Below are 8,452 nucleotides of genomic sequence, written 5' to 3'. Positions count from 1 at the left end.
AAATTGAAAAGTTTGTGTCTTAGTCTGTTTCTATTGCTATAACTAAAGACCATAGACTAGGTAAATTATAAAGAAAAGAAATTTATCCCTTGCAGTTCTGGAGGCTGGGAAGTCCAAGGTTGAGGGGCTGCATCTGGTGAGGTCCCCAGGCTGTGACATAACATGGTAGAAGTCATCACATGGTGAGAAGGGCAAGAGTGTACCAGCTCAGGCCAGCTCAGGCCTCTCTTCCTCCCATCATGGGACTAAGTTTCAACATGAGTTTTGAAGGGACATTCAAAGCGTAACAGTTTGCAAGGTTGTCATGGGGATTAATGAAAACATATAAATATTACCTAACATTAATATTATAGCTATAGTATTATATGCATATACAATATGTATGATATGAGAGCACTTTGGTCAAGTTATTCATTGTATCATTTCTATGTTTATTCTTTTGTTAAATAGATTAAAAAGCTCAGGGTGATCTTGGAATATCATTTGAGATTATGATTTTCTATCTGGAAAGTTTAAAAGAACAGTAGTTGATTAGCCATTTATTTCCAAATATCTAAATATACTGAGAGTCTGATAGAATTTTTCAACAATTTTCCAGATATTGAACATATATATAGTAAACTTTAAAAACTAAATAAGCAACTGCCACTTGATAAGTCACAGGTTAGGGCAACACTGTAAGAATGTTAGGACCAGATTTTTCCAAAACTGCTTAGTAAAACCTGGCGAAGTGTTTTTTTATTAAAATCATCTACTAGAGCATGGATGCATAAAACTAAAAGAGTATTTGTAAACAGCTTCTTCCAAAATTCACACTACTAATCATTAATTATTAAGCCCTTTGTCAGTGGGAAAAATATCAGTTCTCAGTGACTAAAAATAAAATACAAAAAATGGTTTCTCTAGAAATCTCCTCACATACAATTTCATAGAACACAACTAAATAAGTCAGTTGTGTGGGTGTGTTGCTAGGAAGTGCTGTAGTTTAAAGTACTTACGTGATAGTTTTGATAACATGGGTCCATGTAGAAATTCTATTATAAAAATTAAGTGATCAAATTCAGCCACAAGCATACCTTTTTAAGATATTGCTTAATTTAAAAAATTAAGCAATATCTGTACAATCTCCCACTTGTAAGCTGTAATAACCTGGTGACTTCTGCATGCTAGAGATACCCTTGATAGAGCTAAGAAGATGCTAACTATTTAAGTAAGTAGTCTGCTGCTACAGTTTGAATGTGTCCCCCAAATGCTCATGTGTTGGAAACTTAATCCCTCTGTCCTCATGAATGGATTAATGTCAGCTCTACCTTCGTGAATGGATTAATGTCACTATCCAGGGAATGGGTTTGTTATCTCAAAAATGGCTTTGTTATAAAACAAGCTCTCTCTGATTCTCTTGCTCTTGCCCTCTTGTCATGTGAAGCCCTCCTCTGTGTCATAATGAAGCAAGAAGACCCTCACCAGATGCTGGTGCCACGCCCTTGGAATTCCCAGCCTCCAGGACCATGAACCAAATAAAATTCTATTGTTTATAGCTTACCCAGTCTGTGATATTCTGTTAAAGCAACAGAAACCAGATTGAAGATTAGCATGGCCCCTGCGCAAGGATGACACGCAAATTCGTGAAGCGTTCCATATTTTTAAATTGGAACGATACAGAGAAGATTAGCATGGCCCCTGCGCAAGAAACCAGATTGAGACATCTGCCATTCCTTGCTCTAGCTGCGGCTTAGAGACCCTTTAATTTAAGCAAACACCCAAAAGCTTCCTGACCAAAGCTCTGAATACAAGGATTGCTCCAGGGATACTAAGTAATGAATTAACTAAATTGGTTTATTCCTAAGGATTTTACACCTCAAAGTATTACTATTTCTACCTATTCTTGGGGTAATTACTTCCCCAAAGTATTGTAACAGAATAAAGTTACTTTGAAGTATATGCATGGGAAAGCATAAGAAAAAAATGCATTTCTAAGAAAAAAAAATTGCTCTTTTTGCCTATTTTATGAGCTGAACTTACTCCAAAAATAGGACAGATCATCCTCAAGTAAGTACCAAGTGTGAAAAATGAATGAATAAATCAGTGAATGAATAAATGAATGAATGATTCCCCAGCATTAGATACTTTGAATATATGATCCTATTTTATCTCCATCAGAATTTTATTTTACAGATGAGGAAATTGATACACAATGACCCTTACTCACCCCAGAAGGCAGAGTAGGGATGCCAAACCTCTAGCTAGGAACATAACCCTTAAATCTATCATCTTTGCAAAGGGTGTATGTTGAAATCAAAGGACAATCAAGAAGATACATAAAATATGTTAATGTAATCTAATTATGGAGAAAAAAGATTACCAAAACATATTTCCCATTACTGAGGCAGAATAAACAAAATGATGCAATAAGTAACTTCTAATTTGACTGAGGAAAACAGAATAAGACTGACATAGCTGAGCTTCCATGCGAATATCTGTCAACTGTACTTGCAAAGGTATTAGGTATTATTTTTAAAAACAATAAGTGTTACCTTGAGGCATTGTCATCTATTCTGTTTCCCTCCCTAACTGGAGATAGTTAAATAAATAATTTACTTTTCCCTAAATTAAAATCAAGTTTATAAAAGGAATACATTTTTGAAATTAAGATCTATAGTAAAGAATGGATTTTAAAGAGCTTCTATAGTTTCGCCATCACTTCCAGCATATCCTATTAAATAGGCTGAAGACCGGAAAAAAATACACTCCAGGGAGTCACAGTATTGGCTAAAGAAACATACTATGGTTCCATGTTTTGTTGGTGGTGATGGTGATTTCATTACTTGTCTCTCAAATGCTGTGATCAGGCCCTTGGAAATCCAGACTTCTCAGTTTCTTGCATGGATTCTATGGGACTGCCAAATAATTTAAGTTTTTCATCTGAGTTAAAATCTTTACTTCTGTAGTTCATCAACCTCATCTGTCACGTATATGTCACTGAAATGAGAAAAACCTTAGAAGGCAGGAAAAAAATTAAAAACAAATTAATGTGGGAAGATGATATAAATCAGGTGGTGAAGCCAAGAGTGAATTATCAAAAGATCTTTCATCAGGAGTGAATACATTTTCCTTCCTCTCAAGAGGAACCCATTATGTGTTTTTGTTTGCACTATTATACTTCAAGTGGCATATTAAAGAAATAGATTTATTAGGATTTAGAATGTGTTTTACTCTGATAGGAAAGAATAGTAGTGCTTCAAATTTTATTTGAAAAGACTTAAACATTGAAAGTCCCTGGTTAGTAATAAATGCTAAAAAAAAAAAAAAAAAAAACCAAACACTGTTTTTAACTTAAAACACATGAGTGAATCCTTATTCATAAGAAAAAAATATACCACAATAATACCATTTTAGAATAAGCATTATTTATTCTATCTAAAATCTTCAGAATTTATCTGGTCAAATACAGTAGTTTGACATTTTATGGCAAATGCAGCTCTGTTTACTGGGAGGGATAAGAACAATTAAAACAAGGATTTCTTGCATTTCTTGAGCTTATTTTTCCTCTGAGTTAAACCGATTGGCTTTACCAATGGGTTTTGAAAGACACATCTGTATAAAACAGAGATCCCATTAAGAGGTTTGAGATTGCCAAGCAATTTGAGGGAAAATCAAAGATAGAAATTCAGATATAAAAGAAAATATGTTGCTTTTCATATACGTAGTTTACCAACTAACACACCTGTTTTTTTTTATTAGAGAAACATAATAGCCATATTGGAGTCTTTCTGGAAGAATGAGAGAGAGAGAGAAAGACAGAGACAGAGACTTGTTAGGGAAGAAATGTCCAGGCATTTAATTTGACCTAAGATGCCAATAAGTGGTAAGATGAGGAAAGGGACGTTGCAAGGGGGAGAGATCTGACCATGAGATCTGCACATGTCTCAAAAGTTAGGCAGAAAAGGGCTTTTCTTTCACAGAGAGGAGTAAACAAGGCTAGATACAAATAGGTTTGCAAAAGTGACATAAAGGGTGTCCTGCTGAGACAGTGGATCAGGGAATGTTTTACCCTGCAGCTGGCCTAATTTTGGCAGGCGCTCTTGAGGAGGGGTTGTCTGCTGGCTCAGTCTGAAGGTGAGTCAAAGTTCAGGAATGGGAGAAGGAAAGGTACTTAAGGCTTTTGGTTAACAGGCATTTTGTTCTGATTTATCAGAAGGTACAAGCGGTTCAGCTAATCATTTATGAGGCAAAGAATGGAAATTTAGAGGGTCTGTGTATAGTCATATCAAAGGGATATAAGGGGGCATCTGTGCATTGTATCTAAGTCAAGCAAGGAAGGGCAATTCTTTGCAGTATACCATTGCCTGGAACACAAAAGGTGAGGGGATTTCTTATTTCACCGATTTCCAGGATCACGGGGCTAAGGTAAAATTCACCATTGTCAGTCTTGATGTCACCTCCAGATCTGAGCCTTTCTTCTTGCTCTTGCCCTAAAGAAGAAAGTTTCTTTCTTTTCCTCTTCTGCCACAAAGATCCTGGAAGAACCAGATGACTACATCAAAGTGTTAGGGCAAAGGGTAGGGAAGGAAGAATGACATCAGAAAGAAGAAAGAGACCCCCAGGGACAATAATTTCTGAGCTTAGAATGACTTTATAAAATAATCATGGTCCCTCTAACAAGATAAAAACTCCTAAAAGGGATATATCAGGTCATAAAGTCCCCTCAACTGATCGAAGGGTCACTGCCAGAGTCTGTGGTTTGTTTTCAAAGCTCTGAACATGGCAGGCCTTTGAGACACCTTCTGGGTGGGCTGGTAGAGGATAACTACACATCTAGTACACATCTAGGCTGTCTAGTACACATCTAGTACACATCTAGAACATATCTAGGCTGTCTAGTACATATCTAGTACACATCTAGTACATATCTAGGCTATACCTTATAGCCATTCTAACCTCATGGGACCACCGTTGTATATGTGGTCTATTGTTGATCGAAACGTCATTATGCTGTGCATAACTGTATAAGTGTGAAGCCTCTTCCACGTAGATGTTGGTGACAGGAGCTGACCTGAACAAGAACAAAAAGGGCTCATCTGACAGCCAATCTCATCAGGGTGAGAAAGTATACACCCCATAACCTTATTATGTCCAAGAGGCTCAGGGTGAGGAGGCATTTGAAATTAAGCAGGTGCTGATTTTTTCCCTCCTGAGAAATGCTGCATAAGCTTGAACTGCCTGAAGTTCATAAGCCTTTGAACTTTGTGTGTTTCATTTTCTTAATCAAGAACACTACTTATACTTTGGTGACTTGTAACTTGATCCTGTTAATTCATAGGCCAATAAGAACTTGAGGAAAAAAACTTCTTTAGTATAGAACACCAAGGATTGTTACTCTTATATACACTATTATCATCAAAAGCAGTGAAACTGCATCATAAATTATACAATTAATTCCATAAGGGTGAAAAGAAGTTATTTCTGCTCATAAGGAACAAAATGCTGATAACTCTGATTCAATGTCATCGTTTAGGAGCAGTTAGACCTTTTATCACTATTGTGATAAATTAGAAGTGGGAAGGGAGGCTTTGTTTTCTGTAATTTTGCAGTAATAATGTCACTTCTGACATACTTTGTCTGTGTCATCAAGGTAATATGATTTGCTTCTTAATTACATTTCTGGATGAAGGTAAAATAACAAAGAACCACCAGTGAATTCATCTCCTTACAGTGCATGTTACAGTGAGCCTTGGTTAATGCTAAAGAGGTGGAGAGGAAAGAATCTCAGCAAATAAGATTAGATTTCCCTTGCTCGTACTTGTCCCAGATAACAGGATGTTATTATTCTGTATTCCATAAATTAAATGTAATTACATTTTAGTGTCATCTCCATTTCTCATAATGTTGAAGCATTCATTGCAGCTTACCTAGAGCCTTCTATGGGGTGCATGGGAAGTGGGAATGAATAAAATGATGCCAATCCTGATTTCTATATGCTATTATCAAAGCTCCATTTAACCAGTCTCCTAGAGGCGGGACAGTCACAGCTAAATTACACCACCAGCTAATGCAGACCACCCATGGAGACTACAAAAGTCTTATGCACAGTAATTTTTAGAGCTATTCCATCATCCTTTATTCAGCAATATTCACAATACACATCTTAGCATTTAGCCAATGATTCCGAATCTGAAGTATCATTTTCTCCCTTCTCACCTAATCATCACTCACCAAGGTCCAGGTAAGTTCAGTCACCCTCTACTTCTCCTCTAAAAGCTGCCACATCTTTGTCCTGCTCACAACATAAATTCAAGCAGCGAGTCACAGCAACCAGAAAAAGATCCTCTTCCTCCTCCTCACGCCCAACTTGGAATAGCCAGCTGAGAGCAATATGGTAGGGAGGCTGGCCTCGACTGACACTCCAGAAACATTTATTTAGCACTGTGCTAGATGTGAATAGAAATAAAGATAAATAAAAATAGGGCCCAAGCCCTCCAGAAACTGACAATGTATTAATCCACTTGGGAAGATTCTGATAAGTTTATTCACACTAAACAGTTATTAGTCGACAAGTGTTAGTTCCATCAGGTGTTATTGCAACAGGTTCCCTAGCAACCTAGTTTATCCGTCCGTCGTTGGTATGGAGCAGAGGGAGAGGCTGGGTTACTACGGTATTGCTCTGCAGGAACAGCTTCGGAGGAAATCTGTTAGAGAATTATAGAGTTGCCCAACTGAAGCGCCAGAGAATCACCTGCCATCCTGTTTCATCCTAGGCCTTTTACAGAATGGGTTCCCCAAAATGTCCCTTAACAGATTCTCTGCCAACCAAGAGGGCAGGTATGTAGAGCTGACCTTGGAGCCCGAAGCTTCAGGAGACTCATTTTCTCGTTTATGATTTTATTCCCTTTAAAAGCACCATCAGGTAACTTGAAAAACTGCTTTCCTTTAAGAGCTTGTTTCACAGCCTGATATGCTTTGCTGGGTAATGGCACAGAATTTAGGTTCAACTGTCAGTAATCCTAAAGAGCACCTTATCAAGTGTCCACAATGCTAGGAATTTTAGGCTGGAAATCAAGTGGCCTACTGGTGAATTTCACATTTTGGTAAGAGTATAGAGGAGATGGGTCCTGAAGAAAGATTTGGGGGGAAAAAAGTCTAGACAACCTTTTAATAGAAAGTATCTGTATCTTTATATATCGGTAGATAGGTGATAGATCCTATAATATGTGTATGTATATGTATATATATACATATATATAATTTCTTATATTCACTCTGTGATTATTGAACAATAAAAAATTTAAAAACAGGGGGCCTGCGTCCTTACACAAAAAATTATAGAATTATTTCTTTCATTTTGTCTGTAATCATCAACAATACAAATGAAAACTGAAGATCAGAATGTCTACAGAAATTTTCATGCAGAAAATTATGATGACTTCGATCATTTAGGCAGAATAAGTTTTGGGTTGAAATATATGAGGGCTGCCTTGCAGGTGAAGGCCTGGGTCAGTTGGCTTGGAATAAGGCTCCTTTCATCCATGAACAGAACGGATGCAATAAACTGCTGAGGACGTGATCCTGTCTCCAGCTGTTCTAGTCCCAAGGGATAATTTGTGTACGTTAAGTAGGGAAGAAAACAAGAAAAGGCATGTTCTATAGTTTGTGAGTCTTTTAAGTTGTCATGAAATGTTTGCATACTTGCTACTATGTAATATCCAGTAGAAGACAGGAGACGCCCACCTTTCAGTTGCTCAAATAGGAAGGGAAATGTTGTAAATTGGATGTCTATACTGCCAGTCTCTCAAGTATAAAAGAGGCAGGTGGGTCACCTCGGGAGCAGAGACTAGATGTGATGGAGGAACTGGAGGGATATGAACCACACTTCATCGGAGAGGGACTGGGGTGGGGTGAGGGGCTGGGATGAGATTGCAGCCATTTCCAGTTCTACCTGGAGCCTTCACCACCACAGGACTAGAAATCAATGTGGACCAGATCTGAATATTAAAGTTATCTAGAGGAGAAAAATAAAGAGATTTTGGTAGGAAAACTCTTCTGACAACTGTCTCCTGAAGTTCTGAAGCATTCACTACTGTCATAAAAAGAGAAAGTATTCTTAATCAGAGCCTGGTGAGAAGAAACAGGGTCCCAGACTTTAACCAAGAGTTTCCATCAAACAATAATATATGTTGAGATAAACAGCATGTGGTAGACACTCAATAAATGTTTTCACTGAATAATAATAATAATTATAGATTTCATTTGGGTAGTGTGAACGTTAATTCTAGGTGTCAACTTGGTTAGATCAAGGAATGCCGAAAAACCTGGGAAAGCTATCTTTTTAACTGTGTCCATGAGGGTGTTTCCAGCAGACATTAGTATGAGAGTCTGAGTGGCCTGGGTGTGAAAGACCCACTCTCAGTGTGGGAGGGAACCATCCAATCCACTGGAGGTCTGGAGGGAACAAAAG

At 37.6% G+C, this 8,452-nt stretch overlaps 1 non-coding gene across 1 annotated transcript; it reads left to right on the top strand.

Moving 5' to 3' along the window:
- The first annotated feature begins 1,538 nt into the window (after positions 1-1,538).
- LOC134365476 (U6 spliceosomal RNA) lies at positions 1,539-1,645 on the top strand. The gene has a single exon (XR_010022110.1). It is a non-coding gene; the product is annotated as a U6 spliceosomal RNA (small nuclear RNA).
- Positions 1,646-8,452: the final 6,807 nt, after the last annotated feature.

Source organism: Cynocephalus volans, chromosome 1, assembly GCF_027409185.1.
Source record: "Cynocephalus volans isolate mCynVol1 chromosome 1, mCynVol1.pri, whole genome shotgun sequence".
Classification (NCBI taxonomy): domain Eukaryota; kingdom Metazoa; phylum Chordata; class Mammalia; order Dermoptera; family Cynocephalidae; genus Cynocephalus; species Cynocephalus volans.
The sequence above is the reverse complement of the archived record's forward strand: the minus strand, read 5'-3'. Positions and strand labels throughout refer to the sequence as shown.